Source organism: Mirounga angustirostris, unplaced genomic scaffold (assembly GCF_029215605.1).
Source record: "Mirounga angustirostris isolate CCGP_5_RB_7025 unplaced genomic scaffold, mMirAng1.0.hap1 SCAF_1, whole genome shotgun sequence".
Classification (NCBI taxonomy): domain Eukaryota; kingdom Metazoa; phylum Chordata; class Mammalia; order Carnivora; family Phocidae; genus Mirounga; species Mirounga angustirostris.
Genome location: NW_026991709.1, coordinates 162,051,699 through 162,077,977, shown reverse-complemented (window position 1 = coordinate 162,077,977; position 26,279 = coordinate 162,051,699). Strand labels below are relative to the sequence as shown.

The 26,279-nt window shown below is 38.2% G+C and overlaps 1 protein-coding gene across 12 annotated transcripts in view; it reads right to left on the bottom strand.

Moving 5' to 3' along the window:
• The window catches only part of TMCC1 (transmembrane and coiled-coil domain family 1), a 251,781-nt gene that overhangs the window by 105,514 nt on the left and 119,988 nt on the right, over nt 1-26,279 (bottom strand). For 2 of the 12 annotated variants that reach the window (XM_064591819.1, XM_064591802.1), the window contains exon 2: nt 20,754-20,863. The exons of 9 other annotated variants lie outside the window; for them this stretch is intronic. The gene's annotated coding sequence lies outside the window, so the exon portion shown is untranslated. The remainder of the gene's footprint in view (nt 1-20,753; nt 20,864-26,279) is intronic. One more of the 12 variants, XM_064591812.1, reaches the window with a different exon arrangement.

Below are 26,279 nucleotides of genomic sequence, written 5' to 3'. Positions count from 1 at the left end.
TACAGAGATTTGTTTTTTTGGAATCAACTTCTACCTTATAAGATTTTAATAAAGTACCAGTCTTAGTTATTACTCTTTTTTTTTTTTACTGAAGTACAATTGACACACAATGTTACATTAGCTTCAGTTATTACTTAATTTTACCCAACCTATTGTTAAACATTTTTAATAGACGGTTTACTATGAAAAACAAAAACAAGATAATTAAGGATAAGAAAATATATGCCATAGAAGAAAGTAGAGAAATAATTCATAAACTTAGACTACCGAGTATTACAGTACCTACTTAAATTGGACCTAAAGTTCAAGTCAAAATCTTCCTCGTAGATAAAACTAAAAGCAAAATATGATGAGCTACTTATTTGGTAAGTAAAAACTCCTAGGGATTCTTTTTAAAACTGGCATGCTTTTTTTCTTCCATAACGTTTACCATCTCCACTGTTTTTGCCATACCTATAAAGGTAGCACTGTTACTCAGCCTCCGTTGCTGATTAGTGGAAAGCAAGAAGCCCTGATGATCTGCTAGGCCTCAAGATAACAATTACAAAATATTTTCTCTTCAGACATTAAACATAACCAGCTATCCTGGTAAATAAAATGGAGCCAGAGTTTCCCTGTTTCTATTCACTGATATTCCATACGAGGCTGGGACCATTTCCCCGCTGCTGTCACATGATTAAGTGCTTCCCTTCAGTTTGGTTGTGGTAGCAACAGTAGAACTTCTCACTCCCCAGTAATAACAATACATCAGATGCTATAGGGAAAGGAGGCTGATACAGTCCTTGTCAGTAGAACTGTAATCAACAGGTAGTGGAGAAAACTTTATTTTAAATGGAATTATAAATTATTTAGCAATCCACATACAAAGAAAATCATCCTTTTCAGATACTCCCCAATGAATTTTTAAATGATGTCTGGCTGGCATGGTCGGTCCATTTTAGATGAAAGGCAGAAAAAAGTTGCAATGTGCAACACTATTACTGACTCTATTCCAAAATTTCAAATACTCAAAAAACAAAACAAAAACTTGGGCCTGTATTTAAAAATGGCAAAATAAATTTAGCTAGCAAAGAGGCAAAATAACTCCTATATATGATACTGAGCAAGAGTTTTATTAATGATACCATTAAAATAGCACCTTAAGAAATCAGGCACAATCTTGTAAGTGAGGAAATGGTTGGGAGTCTATTATGAAAACAGTTATGTCTTTAAAACTCTAAAAAGTGGACGAAAGGAAAAGAGTAGGAAAAAATACTTTTAATATTGATAATTTTCAGCATAAGATCCAGTATTTATTGGCAAATATCATAAAAATAATAATTGGGGGTAAGGGAGGTCCTCTAGTCTGAATACATATGTCCCCCACCAGAATTCATGTGTTGAATCCTAAGCCCCAAGGTGCTGGTGTTAGGAGGTAGGGTGTTTGGGAGGTGATTAGGTCATGAGGGTGGAGCCCTCCTGAATGGGGTTAGTGCTTCCCTGCCCCTTCTACTATGTAAGGTAACAAGTGAGAAGATGGCCCGTCTATGGGGAAGCAGGTCCTCCCCAGAAACTGCTCTGCCAACACCCTCATCTTAGACTTACTTCCTCGACTTCAGAACCAGGAGAAATAAATTTCTGTTGTTTCTAAGCCACTCTGTCTGTTATAACAGCCTGAATGGATTAAGACAGAGGGCTTTATGGTCCTCATTGCAGTTTTCAAGATTTTTAGAATTATAGAAAAAGAAAAGTTTATTTGACTCAACGCCTTTTTATAAATATGTCTGAAACACTGTCTGGCAAGTCTGGATTAACTGCAGATGATGAATAAAACTGTAATTTCTTGTAATTACCAGCACAGGCTACGAGAGGGGCATCTTCTAGTTGACCCAGAATTCCAAGGAAAGTAGTGTTACAGTGTTAGAAAACCCCTACCACAGGCCATGAGGCCATGAGGATTCCAGGGGGTTCTGGGTTGCAGAGCTGAACTAGATTATTTGTGAATTTAGTCAGCATCCAACGAATTATTCTAATTCATCTGCCTGAAAATAAGAAGAAACTGGGCCTTTACTGAAAAAGTTTGGGGATCTCTTATTTCTATTACTCTGAAACTGAAAAAAATACAGGAATTATCACATATGTAGAAGATTTTGTGAGGAATTTTCTTGGACTCTGAGTCAGGAATACCCTAAGCCAAATTTATTTGGGGTAGTGTTCTCCTTAGAAGATCTGCAGAAAGCTTCAACCTCTCCCACACAGTAAATATAAAGACTGAAAGGTAAAGATGGGTTACTGACTACTTGAAACAAGGAGCAAAAGGAAGGAGGGCAATGCAATAAATGTCCTCCTCTTCCTCACTTCTGTGGAAATGGCAAAACCAAGTCAAAATGAATCTTCTACTTGATACAACCACTAATCCCTATGTGAGCTGGAATTGCTTGGTAGGTCTGAGAGTAGACAGAAAGATAATGAGAAAGCAATGCTCTGATGTGTTTGGATGCCATGCCAGAGTGCTAGCTAAATTCATTCATTCATTCAAATATTCATATACAAAATCATCCACACATATTTTTGAGTTTTGGCATTTGTAAGGTTCTGTGCTAGCATGTGTCAAAAATACAAAGATGACTGTGTTGCTGAAAAGCACCCCACTTCTTAATTTTAAAAAATAAAAAATTCAATTTGCCTGAGGTATGTTATAATAAATGCCAGGACACAACTATCCTTCATAATCTAGTTCAAAGATCTTTCATAACAAAATAAAATTTTAAAAGTCCGAAATCCAAACAACTTCAGAAAATCATTTTTAAATGCCTACACATTTAGGAGTACCTGGGTGACTCAGTGGTTTAAGCGTCCAACTCCTGATTTCAGCTCAGGTCATGATCTCAGGATTGTGAGATTGAGTCCCGCATTGGTCTCTGTGCTGGGCGTGGAGCCTGCTTAAGATTCTCTCTCTCCCTCCCTCTCCCCCTCCCTACCCCACATAAAAAATGCCGGGTGCCTGGGCTCAGTTAGTTAAACGTCTAGCTTCGGCTCAGGTCATGATCCTGCAGTCGCAGGATTGAGTCCTGCATCGGGCTCCCTGCTCAGTGGGGAGTCTGCTTCTCCCTCTGCCTGCTGCTCCCACTGCTCATTCTCTTTCTCTCTCTAATAAATAAAATCTTCAAAAAAAAAAAAAAAAGTCTACATGTTTAGACATATTGACCTTAATGTGTCTGTGAGTTTATTATAACAACAACAACAACAAAAAACAAGCTTAGTGAGAAGTGCCTAGAGAAATGATTTAAGGAATATATGTAGGTGTTTTGTTTTAATTTGTCATAAATCCTACTGATAAAATGTTTCTTCCCCCCTCTTACTGACCCCTACCCTGAGAAACTTGACCACCCATTCTTTTTCTAACTCAGAATAAGATGTGAGGGCTAAATTGCAAAGAAAAACATGGATCTGTTCCTAAATGAAATTAATCTATCCCACATGAGAAGATGAGGATAAAATACAACAGTGATATTTATTTAGTTCAAAGTATTTCTACTCTCACATTTAGAAGAGCCAGGCAGGCAGGGTTTCTTCATCCATAAAATAAGGGGTTGGATTATGTAATATTTAAGGTCTCTCCCATCTCTAAGAGACTATGATTTTCTCTTTTATCCTCTTGAAAGTAGGCATAAAGAGCTGTACTATGACATGCCTGAGGCTAAACAGAAGCTTGTCAGCATGGCTAGGGTTAGACCCCTGATTCATCCCTGCATTCACTAGTGATACACGGAAAAGTCAGACTCAGCTCTGATGTAATGGAGTTCACAGTCTAGTAGGGGAGGAAAGGCAATGAACAGTAATGGCGTGACAGAGTTTTAGGTACCAAGCCAGGAGAAGGTAAAGGGTAAAACCTGAGAATTTTGTCTTTTCTTCTTTCAAGGCCTTTGAATCTCTCTGCCAAATCTGATTATCTTATGAAGCAATACAGGTTAGACCTCATACACTTACATTCTTAAGCTAACATCTGGAAATGATATTAAGTTTCACATTTTTACTCTTCACCAGAGGTACAAATGAACCAAGAATAATTAAAACACATTTCTCTTCTTATAGCATACACTATTCTGATTTAAAGGGGGGGGGATTGCAAAATTTACTTTTAAAATGCTCTTCATTATTAATAACAAATTTTCCCTAGATCAAAGCAATGAAGAATATCTTACCTACTTTTTGCCTTATCAATTAAAGATATTTCTATAAGGGGATGATTACCTAAGGATTATTTTAGACAATATACTCTTTCTCATTTTATTATGTTTGTCATGAATTCAAATGAGCCTATATCCTACACTGCATTTTTGATGCAAAATGGAACTTTAATTTCCCTAATATTATTAAAGGGGAACATGCTGTCCTTGGCAAGCAAACAATTTTCTCTGAGATTTATAACTATTTGGGGCTCCAAAGGATTCTGTAATTATCTCAGGTCCAACTAAGTGAAAGAGCTAAAAGTTAAAACTGTAGACATATTTTTTGAGGCATTAAGGACATCAGCTTGATAAAATACTTTAAACACTATCAAAACACTCCTTAGCTACAGATTTTAATTCTAAAGCCTCATCAATTTAGAGAATCTGGAGAGTGTGAAAATTTCCCCACACCTACAGGAAACACACTCTGAATTTGGGTTCAGGGATACTACACAGTAAAAACTGAATTTGCAAACGCAATCTGTACACTTTAAGAAAAAGATGGAGTATGATCAGATTAAAACTAAGTTTCTGGTCCCCTAAGCAGTCATAATTATCACTCTAATAAAAATGAGGAGACGTAGACAACAGATATATCACTGGCACCGCCTTTAGGAGATTAATCAATTAAGAAAACATGTACTATTCGTTTTCTGTCAATGTGATACTACCAGAATATAATTTATCAAAATCTCTGGATATCTGATGTTCTTCTCTTTAATACCTCCTTAATTCTAATGGTTCCCAACTAGAATACTCTCAGAAATCAGCTTGATCACAGTGAGAATCGTGGGAAGGGCAAAGGAGAGGAATTGTAAGGTAGTATCTGATCTTGGCTTAAAGAATGGGTAAGATTTGGATAACATGATTGGTTGGGGTGGGCTGGGAAGGGAAAGGGAGGATAAAGTGATCCAGGCTGTAAGAAATACTTAAGTGAAAAACAGAGTGAACAAATATAGAGCCTACATAGTAAACAAAGAAAAATTCAATTTGGCTGAACATTAGACTCCCTGGCTAATGAAGTTAAGCTAACTGGTGCTAACTCACGGAGAGGCGTAAGCAGTAAGTTGAGGAATATGAATTTCACTCTGAGTACAAAGGGAGCAGCTGAAGGCTGTATGACAAGAGAAAGACGGTAAGAGAGTTTAGAAAGATTTATGTGATGTATAGGCAAAACAGATTAGGGAAAGGCAAAATTGGAGATAGGCAGGGAAGAGTTAAAAGGTTACTGTAATTGTCTTAAAAGAAGTGATGCTGGCTTGGGTGCCTGGGTGCTTAGTTGGTTAAGCGACTGCCTTTGGCTCAGGTCATGATCCTGGAGTCCCAGGATCAAGTCCCTCATCTGGCTCCGTGCTCAGTAGGGAGTCTGCTTCTCCCTCTGACCCTGCCACCTCTCATGCTCTCTCTCATTCTCTCTCAAATAAATAAATAGAATCTTTAAAAAAGACTGTGAATTGTGTAACACTGATGAATCACAGACTTGTGAAACAAAGTCTGAAACAAATAATACATTATATGTTAATTTTAAAAAAAAAGAAGAAGAAGTGATGCTGGCCTGAACTAGATTACTGGGCAATGTGAACAGATAAGTACAGATATACAAGACATTTTAATTATAGAAGTACAATAACTCAAGTGTGTAGACAAAGAAGACAATATTAAGAACGTAAAAAATATGTGCAATTCATTTAAAAGAAAAAAGGTTATTTTCCTTTCTATATAAAGAGATCCACAACCATATAGAGATTCAGTCATAGAAAAAAATATACAAATGGCCTAAAAACATAAAAGATGCTCAACAATGCTCACAATAAAATAAATTAAAATTGCACCAAGAAACCATTTTTCACCAGATTAATACAAATTAGAAAGTTGCAACCTACTAAGTTGTTAAGATAATAAGGAAACAGGCACTCAGGTATTGTTGGTGGGAATGCAAAATAGCACAATCTCTTTGGTAGGAATACAGAATCTAGCAAAGTTATTCTCATTTCTAGCAACTAAACCCAAAGACATACTGGTGAAGAATATGAAAAGATACATAAACAAAAGCCTATTCACTGCAGCAGTATTTATAATAGCAAAAGCCCATAAATAACTCAAATGTCCAAAAAGACAAAGCTAGATGAATAAACTATAGTCTAATTCCGTAAGAGAATACCATGCAGTTTCACAAAGGAATAAGGATTATCTACATATCTTGTTATAGTGAGATCAAGTTTAAAAGAAAAAAAAACAGTATAGGGACACCTGGGTGGCTCAGTCGGTTGAGCGTCTGCCTTTGGCTCAGGTCATGATCCCAGGGTCCTGGGATCGAGTTCCGTACTGCGCTCCTTGCTCAGCAGGGAGCCTGCTTCTCCCCTGCCTGCTGCTACTCCTGCTTGTGCTTGCTGTCTTCCCCCACCCCCATGTCAAATAAATAAATAAAATCTTAAAAAAAAAAAAAATACACCAGGGGCGCCTGGGTGGCTCAGTCGTTAAGTGTCTGCCTTCAGCTCAGGTCATGATCCCAAGGTCCTGGGATCGAGACCCGCAGGGAGCCTGCTTCTCCCTCTCCCACTCTGCCTGCTCGTGTTTCCTCTCTCATTGTGTCTCCCTCTGTCAAATAAATAAATAAAATCTTAAAAAAATAAATAAAATAAAGTACACCAGAGTATATCAGAATAGTATACTGACATTTTTCTAAGAAGCATGTATGTAGGAGCACTTGGGAGGCTCAGTTGGTTGGGTGTCCAACTCTTGGTTTCAGCTTGGGTCGTGGTCTCAGGCAGTGGGTTTGAGCACAGCAACTACTTGGGATTCTCTCCCTCTCCCCCTACTCGCCCTCACTCTCTCTCCAAAATAAATAAATAAAATCTTAAAAAAAAAAAACATATATGAGTATGTGTGTATATCTGAATATGGAGGTAAATATATTTACACATTTGTTTAGCGCCTGAGTTGCTCAGTCCGTTAAGCATCCGACTCTTAATTTCAGCTCAGGTCATGATCTCATGGGTGTGGGATCAAGCCCCACATTGAGCTCTGTGCTCAGGGTGAAGTCAGCTTGGAATTCTCGCTCTCTCCCTCTGCCTCTGCCCCTCCCCCACCAATACACACACATACACACACACTCTCTCTCTCTCTCTCAAAATGAATAAATAAAATCTTTTAAAAAATAAATAAAAATGGAAAGCAAAGCTTCCCCAACCCCCCTAAGTTACTTGTTGAGCAAAAAAATAGATAGGTGGAAGGGACAAAGAAAGAAACCAGACTTCTCTGAATGTATCTTGTTTTGCAGATTTGACTTTGGAACCCTGTATATGCTTTATGTTAAGTATAAAACCAAATTAAACCAAAATGGAAAAAAACCTTCCAAACATGCCTATGTCAAGTTGGTAAATTAACAACACAGAGAATTATTTCAAATGACTTTAAAACATATTTTTACCTTAAAGACAAAAAGAACTACAAAGAAATATTGTACCATTTTCTGTTGTCATACTGGCCTAACACAGAAGCAATGAGCATACTTAGTGTTCAAAATGGTACTATTTCCCACCAAAGGAGCCAGGGATCCTTGGAAGGGCATAGCTGATTCTGGGTCCGGAGAAGAAAATTTCTTGGCTTTTCTGATTACGTAAGTACTACTGGGGTCATGTCAAAAAGTTTCTGGGCCACTTCCAAGAATAACATTATTTAGGGCACTGATCAGTTTATTATTTCGCCAGAGATACTGATTTATTATGAACTATATATTGAATATTCTTTCTATAAAAATGTCAGTAGGCTGAATAAATCTTCATACTAAAAATGCCATGAATATTCTATTAATACACTTTCTTAACCACAGATCACCTTCAACAAATGTATATTAAGAATCTAGAAGCTGTTAAGTGAAGTAAGTCAGAAAAAGACAAATACCATATGATTTCACTCATATGTGGAATTTAAGAAACAAAACAAATGAGCAAACGGGAAAAACAAGAGAGAAAAAACCAAGAAACAGACTCTTAACTATAGAGAACAAACTGATGGTTACTGAAGGGAGGTGAGGGGGGGGATGGATGAAATAGGTGATGGGGATTTAGGGGGGCACTTGTGATAAGCACCAGGTGATGTATGTACGTGTTGAATCACTCAATTGTACACCTGAAACTAGTATTACAACTATATGTTAACTAACTGGAATTTAAATAAAAACTTGGAAAAAAAAAAAAAGAATCTAGAAGCTGAAAATATAATGGTGAACATGGAAGATAGTGCCCCTACCTTTATGAAGCTTACAGTCCAGTAGGAAATGATGGCAATTCGAAACACTGAGATAGTACCTTGGTGGGAGGTAGTAGAGGGTGCTAAGAGAACATAAAACAGGGGCAACTAACTTAAGAGTTGGTGGATCAGAAAGTCTCTCTGAAGACATGACATCTAAGCTGATACCCAAAGGACATTCAAGAGTTTTTGTATGCTGCTTGTTTGCTGGGGGTGAATTTTGTTGGGGAGTGGGCAACAAGAGGGTTAGGAAAAGAGACAAGTGCAATGAGAACTGGAGTATGACTCACTGAGGAACAAATGGTAATTTAGTGTGGCTGGTGGATAGCAAGGGTGAAGGGTGAACGATGAGGCTAAAGAGGCAAGCAGAGGCCAAGTCATAAAGAATCTCTACAGATTATGTTAGGGGAGTTTCAACCTTATCCTGAGGGAGCCAATGAAGAATTTTCAGGAGAGAAATGCCTTCATTACAACTGTCTACAGCATCTAGAATGGATTAGATAGGGGTAATAACATAGGAAGCAAGGAGACCAGTCAGAAGACTGACAGGGAAATCCAGGTGTGACACTGGGGATAGAGACATGTGCATTCAAATACAAGAATCCATGGCCTTTACTGGTTGGGGTGAGGGAGGTATGCAGGGAAAAAGAATTAGAAATGGAAGATAATGCTTAGGCTTCTGTCTTAAGCAAATGAGTTCATAGGGAGTGACATTTGATAAGAAACACTGGAAAAGGGGCACCTGGGTGGCTCAATTAGTTAAGTGGCTTTGGCTCGGTTCATGATCTCGGGGTCCTCAGATTGAGCCCCACATCGAGTCGGGCTCCCTGCTTAGCAGAGAATCTGCTTTCCCCACTCCCTCTGCACACCCCCCTCCCCCGCTTGCGCTCTCTCTTTCAAATAAACAAATAAAATCCTAGAAAGAAACACTGGAAAGGAAGTTAAGTTTGGGAAAAGAAAGGGGACAGGAAAGCAGGTTCAGTTTTGACCATGTTAAATATTGGGTGACTCTGAAACAACCCAAAAAAGATGTCAAGTAGGCAAATGACTCTCTTTCTCATTTTCCGCATTACCAAATCCTGTCAGGTTCACCTTCAAAATACAGCACAAATCTGTCCACCACTCTTCATTACCACAGTTAATCACCCTATTGCAAAGCATCATTATCTCCCTCTATCATCTCCATGTATCCACTGCTATTTTCTAGTCTTCATATGGCAGCCAGAGTGGTTTTTTAAAAATAAAAATCAGATCATGTTAATCTCTATTTTAACCCCTGAAGGTCTTCCTACGAATTTTGGAATAAAAACAAACATCATAGCCAAAAAATCCCTCCATGATATGTACCCTTTTACATCTTTTATTAATTGCTCTCACCTAGCCATACCTGCACTGACCAAGTTCCCCCCTTTTAGGGAATTTCTTTTTTTTCATCAGGGGACTGCCTCATTTTCCTTCATTCCCCTTTCCTCCTTCAACATACAAATCTTGCTCTTTGTCTTTAGATCTCAAACATCACCTCTTCAGAGAGTTCTTCCCTAACCACGCTCTATCACATTACCTTGATTTACCGTCTTTGTAGCACTTACAAGAATCTTGTTTATTCCCTACAACATAAGCTCCACGAGAATTGAAACCTGTTTAATCTTTTTCATTGCTATACTTTATGTAGATAGAATACACTCGATAAATGTTTGCTGAATGAATTAACAAATAAATACATGAATAAAATAAATGGAACTGAAGCTCAGCTCACAAGAAATATCTTAGCTGAAGATATTGATTTGGGCATCTTCCACATGTGAATAACAAATAATGTCAGTAAAATAGACATTCCCCATAGGAAGTGTAGAGAGAGACTAAAAGAGGGCTTAAAACAGAGCACGGAGGAACAGCAACATTTAAAGGATGAGCAGAAGAAGAGGGGCACCCCGAAAGAAGCAAGAAACAAGGGCCAGAGAAAAAGGAGAAAAGCCAGCTAATATTCCCAAAGTGCCGGATGCTGTAGAAGAGCATTCTTTATTAGAAAGGGAGCCTGGCTTTAAGGTAAAGTATGTATTCAATGGAGTCAGATATATAATCAACAAACATTTCTTAAGTGCCTACCAAGTGCCATGAACTATGCTAAGGAGTTGGGATATAGGAATATAAAATTAAACAAGAAAATAGATGAAACATTATTTAAGCACTATTCAAAGATTGATACAATCTTCTCTAAGTATGCTATGAGGAGCAAGTCTCAATCTGAATCCTAATTACCACAACTGTTGAGGATTAAATGAGATCTTGTTCATAAAGTGCTGAATATAGTATTTTCAACACAAAAGGCACCCAATAGGTCACACCTACTGCTATAAGATGATCTTCCCTTCACTGATATAAAACAAAGTACAAAAAAAAAAAATACCAGCATACTATAGCAATTTACAGTAATCTTCCCAGGGGAATTATCTGACTTAAAAATCCAGATCTATTCTGAGAATACTAAAATAAGCAAAGAGATGGGATTTTTTATGGGGAAACTACTGAGAGGTACCATCTCAAGGTTTTTTCCAACATTCCAGTTTGGTTTCAGCACAGACACAGAGGTATTTAAGTGACTTAAAAGTAGGTCAACAGACTCCTAGACTTCAGTGCACAGCTGTTTATTTAGCTTCCCACCCCCCCAGATGTGACTCAGAGAAATACCACATACCTGCCTTCCCCCTCAAAAACAGGCTCCTTGGGTTTATCTTATTCTAGAACAAGACTTCTTGACTTTTCTAAAAGTAGACAGGTTAGAAGCACAGTATCACGGCCCAATTATATCTCATTTTTTGTGCTTTTATTTTATTAGATTATATTCTTTAATTATCCCTGTGACAGTCAAGAGATTTGCCTGTTTTTAAATAAAGAACAAAAGTACACTAAGCTGAAAAAACACAAATTCCTCTGAAACACTAAACAAGAAAATGCCAGAATACTTCTCACTTAAATTCCAATTGGGAACATGAGGCTGAAATACCACTGATCAATAGGAACCTTTATTTTGCATGCTATGCAATCCAACCCCCAACCCAAATGCCTCCTTCCTACCAGCACACACTACTTTCCATTGAGTTCCCTCTACTTTGGTTGTTGCCTCAACTCTGGCAATCAAGGCTCCAGTGATTATCTTCTGGCCAAAGGAAAATTATTTTCCTTGTTTCTCTTTTGTTCTTCTCTAACAGACTACTAGTTATTTAGTCCAGACCATGTGGGCAGCAGGGCTACAGGCCTTCTGCCAGTCATACATGCTTAGCAAGCAAAAAGTAAACAAGACATTCTTCTAGGCTGAAATGTTCTAAAAGCAAACCGCAACATTTAAGTTTCTGAATATTCTCAGGTAAATAGTCTATTTACTAGACAGAGTACATTAATAGACCAAGGTCTGGAATAAAAACTAACCAATTCAAAATTTAAATACAGATCTAAGTTTTCCCTTTAATATTAAGGCCAAAAGAACATGAAATTGGAAAGCAAGTGATATCCTGATTGTGACTGTATAACTACGCATTTGTGCTTGTGCCTCTGTAAGGCTTTGATACTCTTCCCTTTTCGGCCTTCAGTCTAAGTGGAATTTCATAATATCTGATCTCTTTGCAGTACAGCACAATTGCTACTTTCTCAAGATAATATGGTCCCTTTTAAAAAATTATTAAAACAGCCTAACTCCATCCTAACAGGTTTTGTTTTGTTGTTTGTGGGTGATTTTTTCTTCTGAGACTCTAGCATCAAAAAACTGTTTTTTGATTTGGCAATTTATTCAGAATTCAATGACTTACAATAGAAGTACATCTTCCATCGTAATATATAGAGACTACCTAGCAGCAATAGAATCAACTAAGTGGTTGGTCATGTGCTTGGTCAGGAATGAGTTGGTAGTAGAAATTAAATACTAAGATATAATTTCCAGCTTTAAACCCCTTGTCAGATTTTACTTCTAAGACATCACTGCAAAATTTAAAAATCTAAAAATCTCTTATATTTTAACTTCATTTTCCACATAGGGCTAAAGCCAAGGAAGTCTCTTGAGATAATTTTTTCTGTAAAACAACCATAACGTAAAACAATCTTCGGGTCCTTAACAATCTTTTTTTTAAAGAGGTAGAGACAGAGCATGCACATGCAAGTGGTGGGGGTGGAAGAGCAGGGGGAGAGGAGAGAGTGAAGCTCAAGCGTGGAGCCCAACGTGGGGCTCAATCTCAAGACCCTGAGATCATTACCTGAGCTGAAATCAAGAGTCAGATGCTTAACCAACTGAGCCACCCAGGTGCCCCTAGGGTCAGTCCTTAACAATCTTAAATTCTTTCTCATTCTCCAGGATGTATTCTCATCATTTCACTAAAAATTCTCTTTCCAATATGGTATCCTATTTTATTTATTTATTTATTTAAAGATTTTATTTATTTTATTTGAGAGAGAGAATGAGAGAGAGCAAGCACATGAGAGGGGGGAGGGTCAGAGTGAGAAGCAGACTCCCCGCTGAGCAGGGAGCCCGATGCGGGACTCGATCCAGGGACTCCAGGATCATGACCTGAGCCGAAGGCAGTCGTTTAACCAACTGAGCCACCCAGGCGCCCTGGTATCGTATTTTAAAGATGTAAAAAGGTATCATTTGTGGTACATTTTTGGTGGTGGGGGGGAGAATCAGGGAAACCTCTCCCCTTGAAACCACCCAGCTTTGAGATAATTAACACATTATGGCACATATAACTTTCCATAGTTGGTTCTTTAGTATCATGGCAAATATCCTCAAACAATGGTGGTTGGGTAATTAAATTACAAAAAGAACATACTCAAAGTCTTCATGCTGAAGATTGGACTCTCTGAATTCCTTTTAGGTCTTAGCACATCAAACGGCCTGAGAACAGGAAATACGACGAAGTCCTATCTTTCCAAGTAAAATGCCAACCACACCAACAATCTACATCTTGAACCAAAACAGAACAATGTGCATGCAGTAAGGTAGGATTCTTTTTGGAAAAAGGAGGTTTGATCACTTAATAGTTTCGGTAGATCTAAGGATTATTTCTGGCACCAAAGATGATATATCCTACAAGTCAATTACTTCATCTCCCTAAGCAGCAGTAAGAGGAAGATAATACCACTTTGGCACTTTATCCCTTGCCTGTCATGCCAGAATTTATTCAACAATACTTCTGGAACCAAAATAAAACTTTGGTCTGAGTTCACTGCCTCTTTCAATTGCGTATCATTTCAATCCCTTTTTCACTGCCAGGTTTCTCAAAGAAGCTGCCCACACTTACTAATTCCATTTCTCCATCCATATTCTACTTTCTTATTACTGTTATCTAACTTCCATCACACTCTACTGAAATTTCTCAGTAGGATTTTGTTTTGCCAACATAATGAGAAAAGCAGTAAACTGAAAGGGTCAGCAGAGAACTTAGGTTCAAGCCCTCAACTTTGACATTTACAAGCTCTGTATATTTAAACATTTTATTTCACATCACTGAACATCACTTTCCTCACTTGTAAAATGAATGGATTAGATGACAATCTCTTGGATGTCTTCCTCTACTAAATCTATAGTTGTATGACTAAGTTCAGTCAATCTTCACTTTAATTTCTCTTCGGCATTTGACACTTATCACCACCTTCACTCCTTTATTATCTGCTCAAAACTCAGACTCAGATTCCACTCATGACTTTACCTCTAAACTCTAACATCATGACCATTATCCAACGCCAAATTCTCTATTTCTAAATGCAAAATCTCTCCACTTAGCCATTCAATCTTCACCAAAGACATAATATACACACTCGAACTTGCACCCAAACCAACAAACCACCAATCAGCTTGACCCAAATCTATTTTCTTTTTTTTTTTTAATAAAGATTTTATTTCTTTGACAGAGAGAGACACAGCAAGAGAGGGAACACAAGCAGGGGGAATAGGAGAGGGAGAAGCAGTCTTCCCGCTGAGCAGGGAGCCCGAGGCGGGGCTTGATCCCAGGACCCTGGGATCATGACCTGAGCCGAAGGCAGCTGCTTAACGACTGAGCCACCCAGGTGCCCTGAAATCTCCTATTTTCTTAACAATTAAATTCCTCATTACCCAGTGTCTTGGCTTAAAATCTGGGTCCTCCTTCTTTCTTCTCAGTTTCATTAAATTCTGTTGATCTTTCTTCTAAACAATGCATATTCTCCCTTTTTAAATTTCATCATTCATGCCCGGATTACTCTAAAAGCCTACTACTTGTTCTCTCAATCCTAGTCTGTTCACTCTCCAAACTATTCAGTATTCTCTTGCACTGTTCAATATGGTAACCACTAACTACAGGTGGCTATTTAAATTAAAAAATTAGTTAAATTTAAAATTCAGTTCCTAATTCACAATAGATGCAGTTCAAGTACGTAACATACACAAGCGGCTAGTGACTATTATACTGGACAGCACAGATAGAATCCCATTCCCACAGAAAGTTCTATTGTTAAGGAGCTATTACCCTAGACAGAATTTCTTAGCATACTATTTACATCATGGGTTTCCTTCTACTTAAGAACGTGGTCTAGATTATTAACACTTAACCAAACCAGTCTCAAATCTGTATCCTGGCATCTAAACCCTCCAGACTTGGCTTCATAAAATGTCTTCATACATTTTCTTTGCTAAATCTGTTGGCCAAGCAGTTTTCACTAATTATGTAGAGCACTATGCTCTCATTATCACATTCACTCCTTCAATAAACAAACTAACTATGGGAGAGACTTCCAGGTTTGAGGGATACTGCAGAGAAGAAAACAGACAATAATCCTTGGACTGATTTGTTGTTCCCTCTCCTCTCACTGGTTCACTGCCCAACTGTCTTTTTTTTTTTTTTAAGATTTTATTTATTTATTTGACAGAGAGAGACACAGCAAGAGAGGGAACACAAGCAGGGGAAGTGGGAGACGGAGAAGCAGGCTTCCTGCCTAGCAGGGAGCCCGATGTGGGGCTCGATCTCAGGACCCTGGGATCATGACCTGAGCTGATGCTTAGGCAGACGCTTAACGACTGAGCCACTCAGGTGCCCCTACCCAACTGTCTTTCAAAGCCCATCTCCTTCGAGCTCTCCTAGCGTACCTTTCCCTTGTTAAGCTCTCAGAGCACTAGTATATAGGAAACACTTGGACACAATAAACAGATTTTCTCTTCTTTCAAGCTTTGTCTTCCCAACTAGAATTTAAGCTACTTAGGAATTTGGCATTTACTACCAAAACAAGAAATACTTCTTTGTTAATGTCTACTGAAGAGTTTTAAGAAACACTGAAATCTTACATATCTACAAAGTAGGACAATAATATTTGACTGATCTATTTTGTAGGATCAAACTGAATACGAGGTGTGAATAACTTGGATTTTTTAGATTTTATTTTTAAGAAATCTCTACACTTCACGTGGGGCTCAAACTCAAAACTCTTGGGATCAAGAGTTGCACACTCCACCGACAGACCCAGCCAGGCACCCCTAACTTGAATTTTTCTTGTTGGCAAGAAGAAATCTCTAGGGTTTTATTACAAAAAAGCTAAAAATAAAGACTTATGTTTTGTTTTTGGTTGCATACAAGGGAAATGACAAAATCACTTCAAAAAAGTTAAACACTAAGATTTCTGTTTGATAATAAAATACAACATTCCATGGAATATTGTTTTTAATTCAGGATGGCTCTTTTCTTTTCTCCCAATTTTTTTTTTTCAAAAAAGTGTTTCATTCATGTATTCAATAAATAGAAACTAGCCATCTACTGTATTCTAGGTGCAAAGGATACATTAATAAACAAAACAGACAAATCCCTCCAAGGTTTACATTCTTGAGGGGGCAGGAAAGAAAAAGACAGACAAAATAAATTAGTAAATGATATAGTATATTAGAAGGTAATAAATGCTAGGGGAAAAAATAAAACAAGGGGATATGGTAATTTTAGAGTGCTCAGGGAAGGTCTCACTGAGATGATCTGAGAAGATAACTTTTAAGGAAAGATGTGAAAGCAATAAGCAAATGAGTGATGTAGCTATCTGGAGGAAGAGCATCCCAAGCAGAGGATAAAGTACACTGCAAAGGTTCTGAAGGAGGAGTATGCTTGGTATGTTTCAGCAACAGCAAGAGGACCAGTATGTCTAGAGTGGAATGAGCAAAGGGGAGAATAGAATATGATGTCAGAGTTAATGGACAGACAGACTGTGTAGACGACACAGGGTGAATGAGAAAGGAAGACATTGAAGTTTTGATCTTAGGAATGCCATCATCTGGCTTAAGTTTTATTAGTATCACTCTGTCTCTTGTGATAAACTCTAATGGGGCAAGCATAGATGCTGGAGTACTAGTTAGGAGGTTAATGCAATAATACAGACGAAAGATGATGGTAGGAGAGACCAGAATAGGCAATTCATCAAAAAGATGAATTTAAAAATATGAATACCTGTAATTCAAGAACAGAGCAGGTTGCCAGTTTATCGCCATTTCTGACTTTTAGATTTGTCTGATATCTGGGGAAGATAGTATTAGCATATATTCAACAAATATTTATTTGGTGTCTATTACATGGCAAGTCTTATCAGACATGAGATTATTCTGCAGCAGAAGGGAGGCTGGAGTAGAAGTACCCTGAGATGGGCATGGTGGTAGCAGAATGGGAAGAGATGGAAGAAAATAGACAAGGAGACTTACCATTCTTTTTTTTTTTTTTTTAACACTGTTCTTTATACTTAACTTCATTCATGAAATGAATACTTATTTAGCACTTATCAGATACCAGATACGATTCTATGTTCCTGCACGTAGAAGGGAACAAAAGAGACAACCATCCTTATCATAAGGTTTACACTGGGCGGGGGGCACACAAAAGTAAGAAAAATATATAATGTATCAGATGATACTAAGTACACTGGAGGGGAAAAAAGAAAAGAAACTGAAGAGGAAGATAAGGAGAGGTGGGGGAAAGGTGTGTGTGTTAAGAAGTAGTTTTGCTATTTTAAAGAAAACAGTCAAAACCTTGCTGAAAAGGTGACCTCTGAGCTGTGACCTCAAAGATTACAAGAGCAAACCATACAGATACAGATCTTGACTTATGACTGAGTTACATCCCAATAAATGCATTTTAAGTTGAAGATACTTTAAGTCAAAAATGCATTTAATACACCTGACCTACCACACATAGCTTAGCTTAGCCTACCTTAACTGTGCTCTGAATGCTTACATTAGCCTAGAGTTGGGCAAAATCATCTAACACAAAGCCCATTTGATAATAAAGTACTGCAGAGCTCATGTAATTTACTGGATACTGTACTGGAAGTGAAAAACAGAATGGTTGTATGGGTACAGAATAGTTGTATGAGTTGTTTACTCTTGTGATTGTGTGACTGAGTGGGAGCTACAGCTGCTGCCACTACTCAGCATCACAAAAGTGTCATACTGCGTATGGCTAGCCATGGAAAAGACCTAACTTCAAAATTCCAAGTACAATTTGTACTGAATGCATATGGCTTTCACACCATCATAAAACTGAAAAATCAGGGCGCCTGGGGGGCTCAGATGGTTAAGCGTCTGCCTTCGGCTCAGGTCATGATCCCAGGGTCCTGGGATGGAGTCCCGCATCGGGCTCCCTGCTCAGTGGGGAGCCTGCTTCTCCCTCTGCCTCTCTCTCTCTCTCTCGTCTCTCATGAATAAATAAAATAAAATCTTAAAAAAAAAAAAACTGAAAAATCATAAGCTGAACCACCTGTATTTGGATGGACAGCTTTATAGGCAGAAGGAAGAATAAATGCACAGGAACAGAGGCAGAACTGCAGTACATTTGAAAAATAGCAAAGAAGGGGTGCAGCTAGAGTATCATGTGTAAAGGAAATTAGTAAGAAATGAAGTAGATGTTCATCTTTTTTTTTTTTTTAAGATTTTATTTATTTGTCAGACAGAGCCCACAAGCAGGGGGAGCGGCAGGCAGAGGGAGAGGGAGAAGCAGATTCCCCGCTGTGCAGGGAGCCCAATGCAGGACTCGATCCTAGGACCCTGGAATCATGACCTGAGCTGAAGGCAGACGCTTAACCAACCGAGTCACCCAGGCATCCCGATGTTCATCTTTATATACAACTTACTATCTCTGCTTACTGTGTTCCAAGTTCTTTTCAAGTTAGAATATATATAGAATGTGTATTATATGCTCTAAAATTTCTTTAAAGTCCTAATGGTTGGGTGTTATCGAATACAGTGATAAATAACATCATTTCATAAGACTCAAAACAATCATTCACCACTAGCTACTGAGTAGAATGGGTCAGATTTCCAATTCTGTCCGAAGGGAATCTGCTGAGACCAACATCTGTGGCTAGTTTTCTAAGTCTCAACACAAACATACTCTATACCAAAAAGAGAATGGGTGTTGTTTGTATGATTTCATTGTATATCTTCAAATAATTCAAAGGCAGGGAAAGAATATTAGACAAGTATAATAAGAGTCTGCAGTTAAAATTCCACATACTAAGCAATAATATTAAATGATCCACATATATTATCTCAAAGATAGTTTTCCAGATTTACCTCTCTGTTCACTCCACAGAAATTAAGCCATTTAGGCTGGAACCCCATTACCTTGGTTAAATTTCCCCATAAAAATATAAACTAACTCTCAGATTAGATTTTGAAAGGATGTTTATATTAGAACTCCCTAAAAATAATAGATATTAAAATTTTCAGTAAAGACAAAGTGATCTTCTTATAAAAACGCTTGATAGAACAAACTGAAATTTAATGGAAATTTCCTGTGTTACCACAGGCCAAGTCTGTTTGCCTTGTCTTCCTTTTAATCGTGTTTTGCAATAGGATTCTGTTACAGGTCCATGTATAAAGCAGAGGCTAAGTTCTAACTAACCCCAAAAGAGCCAATTTTTCTTTTCATTTTCTCATGTAAGCCAAAATGATTAAGAACAAATCAGAATATTTCATAATATTAAGTATCACATGCATCTTCTATATACAGATAAAACAAGTAAAATGTGTTCCTGACTTTATACAACATTCCTAAAACAGGCTTTCAGAATACTATGATTAACTTAGCCTAAACAGCTTCATTTAAAGAATGCTTAGCCTAAACAGGTTCATTTAAAGAATTCTTAAAAGGGGGGCGCCTGGGTGGCTCAGTTGTTAAGTGTCTGCCTTTGGCTCAGGTCATGACCCTGGGGTCCTGGGATCGAGCCCCACATCTGGCTCCCTGCTCAGCGGGAAGCCTGCTTCTCCCTCTCCCACTCCCTCTGCTTGTGTTCCCTCTCTCACTGTGTCTCTCTGTCAAATAAATAAATAAAATCTTAAAAAAAAATTCTTAAAAGTTTAGTGATTCTATACTGCAAACTTATGTTTTACACACAAAGGTTATCTTCAATCTGTGAATAATAGCTGGATGGTTGGGAGAAAGTACCAGTAGCCCAGAAGAATACCATCTTTCAACCATTAATCTTTAAGTAAACTATCAGCAATGGTTTTCACTGAAAAATGAGCCTGAAATTCACTTCTACATTTGAACTTTTTTGTTGTGGTTGTTCATTTGGTGTTTGTTTATTTTTTAGTTTTCCATTTGTTTACTTTGGCATGTGAGGTACCTCATGATATAGGAAGCAAAACAGAGTGGTGCTTCTTGTTTCCATACTCCCTCCTTGTGGTCAAGTTCCTCCTATTAAAGACAGTTTTCTTTTTTTAAATGATTATATTTTATTTTAAATTTTTAGAAATTAACATATAATGTATAATTGGTTTCAGAGGTACAGATCTATAATTTATCAGTCTTATATAATACCCAGTGCTCATTATATCACGTGCCCTCCTTAATGTCCATCACCCAGTTACCCCATCCCTCTACCCCCTCCCTCCCCTCCAGCAACCCTATGTTGTTTCCTATGAACTTTTAACATATTTGACTAGAGCTATTATTTTAGAAAGTTATGTATGTGGTAAATAGTTTTTAAAAGCAAGTCTACCTCCCACCCTCAACCCCAGTGTCCCAGGTCTTCTTTCCAGATGCAATCATTGCTACCAACCAAAGATGGCCTCCATACATATAAAAGGCGGGGGAGGGGGGAGGTGGGTATATGTGTGTATTTTAAATTACAGTTTTAAAGAACAATCACTTCTTTTCAAAAATACTTATGGAATAGGGCATCTGGCTGGCTCAGTCAGAGAAACATGCGACTCCTGATCTCGGGGTCATGAATTCAAGCCCCATGCTGGGTGTAGAGATTACTTAAAAACAAATAAAACTTAAAAAAATACTTATGGGGCACCTGGGTGGCTCAGTCGGTTAAGCATCTGACTCTTGGTCTCAGCTCAGGTCTTGATCTCAGGGTCGTGAGTTTAAGCCCTGTGTTGGGCTCCACACCCAGCGTGGAGCCTACTTTAAAAAACAAAAAAACAAAAAACTTATGGAATAACAGAATAATGAAAATACCATCACCTTAAATTCTTAAATTAATACAGTACTTTACAGTTTTCAAAGCACTTTGAAGTGTATCAGCTCACTGATCTTCAAAACAGCCTTTGGTAAACATATTTCTACCTCAAAGAACCCTCTGAGTCATTTACTATATCCATCTCTCTCAGGAAGATAACATTCAAATCAACACCAAATGAGAGTAGTTGCATACTTATGAAACAAAAAAAGCAACACACTTCCAAGGAGGTTAACTATCTTCTGTTGGTGGCATATTCCACTTTCTCAGATCTACAGTCTATAACTTACTGTAATTTTTAAAATTTAAACTGGCATCAGTATCACAAAAATATTTGTTACCATACACATATTACTAAATTAGTTTCCTATTTTAGACTATTATTGCCAATATATCTGAGAAAGAAAGCCATTCTCTATTCCTTACCTATTCCCACCACATCCATAATACACAGAAGTAGTACTACTAAGGGTCTCATTTCATTAACAGAAGAGCAGTTATCAGTCTTCCTATTCTGGTATTGTAATACACCAGAACAATCCTTCAATGCTGATGACACCACTCCCTAATTTAAGCCTCCTAAAAGTGGATTAATTATTCACAGGAAGATGTAGCACTTAACTTCTGGCTAAATACAAACACCAAACATTGTATTTCCAAGTATGAAACCAGTTGATCTCTGAAGTAATGGAGATAAAATAAAAACAGCATAAAAAGATGTTGCACAGGGCGCCTGGGTGGCTCAGTTGGTTAAGTGACTGCCTTCGGCTCAGGTCATGATCCTGGAGTCCAGGGATGGAGTCTCGCATCGGGCTACCTGCTCAGCAGGGAGTCTGCTTCTCCCTCTCCCGCTCCTCCCTCTTGTGCTCTCTCACTCTCTCTCTCAAATAAATAAATAAAATCTTTGAAAAAAAAAAAAAGATGTTGCACACTGGGGCACCTGGGTGGCTCAGTTGGTTAAGCGACTGCCTTCGGCTCAGGTCATGACCTCAGGGTCCTGGGATTGAGCCCCGCATCAGGCTCCCTGCTCGTCGGGAAGCTTGCTTCTCCCTCCCCCACTGCCCCTGCTTGTGTTCCCTCTCTCGCTGTGTCTCTCTCTGTGTCACATAAATAAATAAAAATTAAAAAAAAAAAAAAAAGATGTTGCACACATTTCCATGACTTGAAAGTATTCATCCAGCAGAGACTCCCTTGCCTACATGTATTTGAGGTTTGTTTTTTTTTTTTAAGATTTTTATTTATTTGACAGAGAGAGAGACACAGCGAGAGAGGGAACACAAGCAGGGGGAGTGGGAGAGGGAGAAGCAGGCTTCCCACTGAGCAGGGAGCCCGATGCAGGGCTCGATCCCAGGACCCTGGGATCATGACCTGAGCCGAAGGCAGACGCTTAACAACTGAGCCACCCAGGCGCCCCCTCTGAGGTTTTAAATTACATATAATACTTCACTGTACCCATATAGTACTTAACATTAAAAGGGTTCAAAATACTTTTTTAAAAATTGCGGTATAATCTAAATAAAATTTTCCACTTTAGCCTTCCAAATACCTTTAAAAGACCCTAATTAAGATGGAAGTGAAAGATCCCTCTTCCTTTTATTGATAAGAATACATTCACAGAAAAATTAAGTAAGTCATATATGTTATCCCAAGTCATAAACCCAGTGCTCACTTCGGCAGCACATATACCAAGTCATAAACCCAAAAGAAATCAGACAGAAATTCAAAAGACGGGGTATCTGGGTGGCTTAGTCAGTTAAGCATCCAACTCTTGATTTCGGCTCAAGTCATGATCTCAGAATCGTGAGATCAATCCCAGTGTCAGGTGCATGGAGTCTACTTGGGAATCTCTCTCCCTCTCCCTCTGCCCCTCCCTCACCCCTCCCACATGCCCACTCTCTCAAAGAAATTTTTTTTCAAAAGAAACTACTTTTGAAAAAAAGTTTTTATTACAAAGAGAGCTACCCTATGACCCAGCAATTGCACTACTGGGTATTTACCCCAAAAGTACAGATGTAGTGAAAAAAAAAAAGCCATATGCACCCCAATGCTCATAGCGGCAATGTCTGCAATAGCCAAACTGTGGAAAGAGCTGAGATGCCCTTCAACAGATGAATGGATAAAGAAGATGTGGTCCATATATACAATGGAATATTACTCAGCCATCAGAAAGGATGAATACCCAACTTTTACATCAGCATGGATGGGACTGGAGGAGATTATGCTAAGTGAAATAAGTCAAGCAGAGAAAGTCAATTATTATATGGTTTCACTTATTTGTGGAACATAAGGAATAGCATGGAGGACATTAGGAGAAGGAAGGGAAAAATGAAGGGGGGCAAATCAGAAGGGGAGACAAACCATGAGAGACCATAGACTGTGGGTTTTAGAGGGGAGGGGAGTGGGGGGATGGGTTAGCCCAGTGATGGGTATTAAGGAGGGCACGTATTGCATGGAGCACTGGGTGTTATATGCAAACAATGAGTCATGGAACACTACATCAAAAACTAATGATGTACTGTATGGTGACTAACATAATAAAAGAAAAAGAAAAAAAGTTTTTATTATGAACTCAAATTATGATCAATCCCTCCCTAAATCTTAAGTTTCTTATGCTAATACAAAACTGGTAACAAATAATAGGACACTACCAAATGTAGGAAGAGAAAGAATAATATTTTTAGATAATCATATTTTCAAGTGCTCTACAAGTCTGGATCAAGTGATTTCAACAAATCAGTGGGAGGACTGGGGGGAAAAACCCACAAGTCCTATTTCTTAGCCATTAATCTCTTCACAGGCCAACCCAAGATACACTAGTATGATTCTTTTTTTTTTTTTTTAAGATTTTATTTATTTATTTGACAAGAGAAAGACACAGCAAGAGAGGGAACACAAGCAGGTGGAGTGGGAGAGGGAGAAGCAGGCTTCCCACTGAGCAGGGAGCCCAGTGCAGGGTACTCAATCCCAGGACTCTGGGATCATGACCTGAGCCGAAGGCAGACGCGTAACAACTGAGCCACCCCAAGCACCCCTACTGGTATGATTCTTATATCCTATGTTTTTTACCAAATGAAAAGAAAAATTTTTTTTAAGATTTTACTTATTTGAGAGAGAGAGCACACACATGAGCGAGAGAGGACAAGCAGGGGAATCAGCAGAGAGAGAAGCAGGCTCCCCGCTGAGCAAGGAACCTGATGGGGAACTCGATCCCAGGACCCTGGGATCATGACCTGAGCCGAAGGTAGATGCTTAACCGACTGAGTCACCCAGGCACCCCTGAAAAATTTTAATATAGCAAGAGAGAGCATTCAAACCAAGTAGGAAAGAAACGTGGTATGAACTGAAAAAGAATCAAGTCATCATTAATTTGCTGTTATTTTAATTATCTTTGATATGGAGAGTACATTCTGTGTTGCTATACCTATCCTAAAGAACTTAAGCCTCCCATGAAAATGTTAAAAATAAATGTGAACCCCAAACTGAAATAACTATTTAGATCCATATCTGGAAAATTAAAGTCCAAGTTATCTTAGAACAAACTGTACAGCATTTATCTTTCATTTTAGAAGGGCCAGGAAACATATGTTCACATTTTCTTACATATGCATAAACAAACAGTGGAAGGATAAATAAGAAACTGGTTATCTAAGGTGGCAGGGATATAAACCAGTCGAAAAGACACATTTGGAAGCAAGATTTCACAGGTAATTAAAAAAAACGGGGGGGGGGGGTTTGAGAGAGAGAGAGAGGACAAGTGGGAGGGGCAAGGAGGTGGGGCTTGATCTCAGGACCCGGAGATCACAACCTGAGACAAAACCAAGAGTGAGACACTTAATGAACTGTGCCACCCAGGCACCTCCACAGTTAGGTAAATTTTTAATTTTTGAACTTATGAGAATCATTACCATTCAAAAGTACAGTAAGAGGGTATAGTATTTTACTGGAATAATCTATCTTAAAATCATTTCTCAAAGCCTCCTCAGCTTTTATCATACCTCCTAAAACACTGAAGTTTCTGGAAAAAAAATCTGATTTTCTATTACCCAGTTAAAAGATGGGGGAGAGAAGGTTAGAGCCAAAGTGACTTAAGAACTTCTGAATGTGTAACTCATGATATTTCATCCCTTAAACATTATTATAGGAGCACCTGGGTGGCTCAGTTGGTTAAGCAGCTGCCTTCAGCTCAGGTCATGATCCCAGAGTCCTAGGATCAAGCCCCACGTCGGGCTCCCTGCTCAGCAGAGAGGCTGCTTCTCCCTCTCCCTCTGCCTACTTGCACTCTCTGTCAAATAAATAAAATCTTTAAAAAAAAAAAATTATTATAGAAACTTAAGAGTAACTCTCCCCTTAATAGAAGTTTTTTAAAAGGCAATATAGTCTAAAGGTTCATACAAATGCATGCAGTAAACTTCAAACTGCATTTAATATGACCTTATTAAATCAGCTATCTTATTGAAATCAAATGTTTCTCTGGCCAAAGAAAAAAACTTCAATTGCAAGAAACACTTACCAAGTTTGACTGATAAATTTAAACCCTATCGGATACTAATTTCAACTGCAGGAGAAAGAGCTGCTCTAAGGAAGTTACCCAAGTTATTTATTATACTGTTTTCTATAACCATGTATAAACATATGGAGAAACGAGAGATTACAATAGAATGACTAATACACCAGAAGCTTAGGAAGACAGTGTGGGGAAACAGAATGGGTATGGAATTAGACCTAAGTTTGAACCTGACTCTACCTCCAGGTTTGGACAAATGACTTAACTTCTCCAAACCTGTTTCTTTAATGACAAAATGAAGCTGATACCACCTAATTTGAACATTTGTTAAGAGAATTACATGATAAGTCCTCATTGGCAGGTTCCAGATTATTCTGACTAGCTCATACAGAGGACGTAGGGCAGAAAGAAAAAGCTTTCTTTAGTGAATATTTTTGAAGTCATATGTGAGAAAACTATGTAGAAAGAAAATAATCTAAAGTAGCAAAGAAAGAGAAATTCTCTGGGAGTCAGGTAACTAGGATCTAGTAAAAAAGATTACTGAGCATCTCTTTTTAAAAATGAAGGTTTTTATTTCACCTATTTCTTAATTTCCTTCCTCCTTTTACAAGTTCAGATGTGAACATTCATTAGCCTAGAGGAATCATTTGAATACTCTAGGGAAAATATCCAGTGTAAGTAAACATGGCTATCAAACAAGATAAAAAGAATCTAAATTAGAAACTAGGTTTAAAATCACTGCAAACATGGAGCACCTGGGTGGCTCAGTTGTTAAGCGTCTGCCTAGGCTCAGGTCATGATCCCGGGGTCCTGGGATGGAGCCCTGTGTTGGGCTCAGCTGGAAGCCTGTTTCTCCC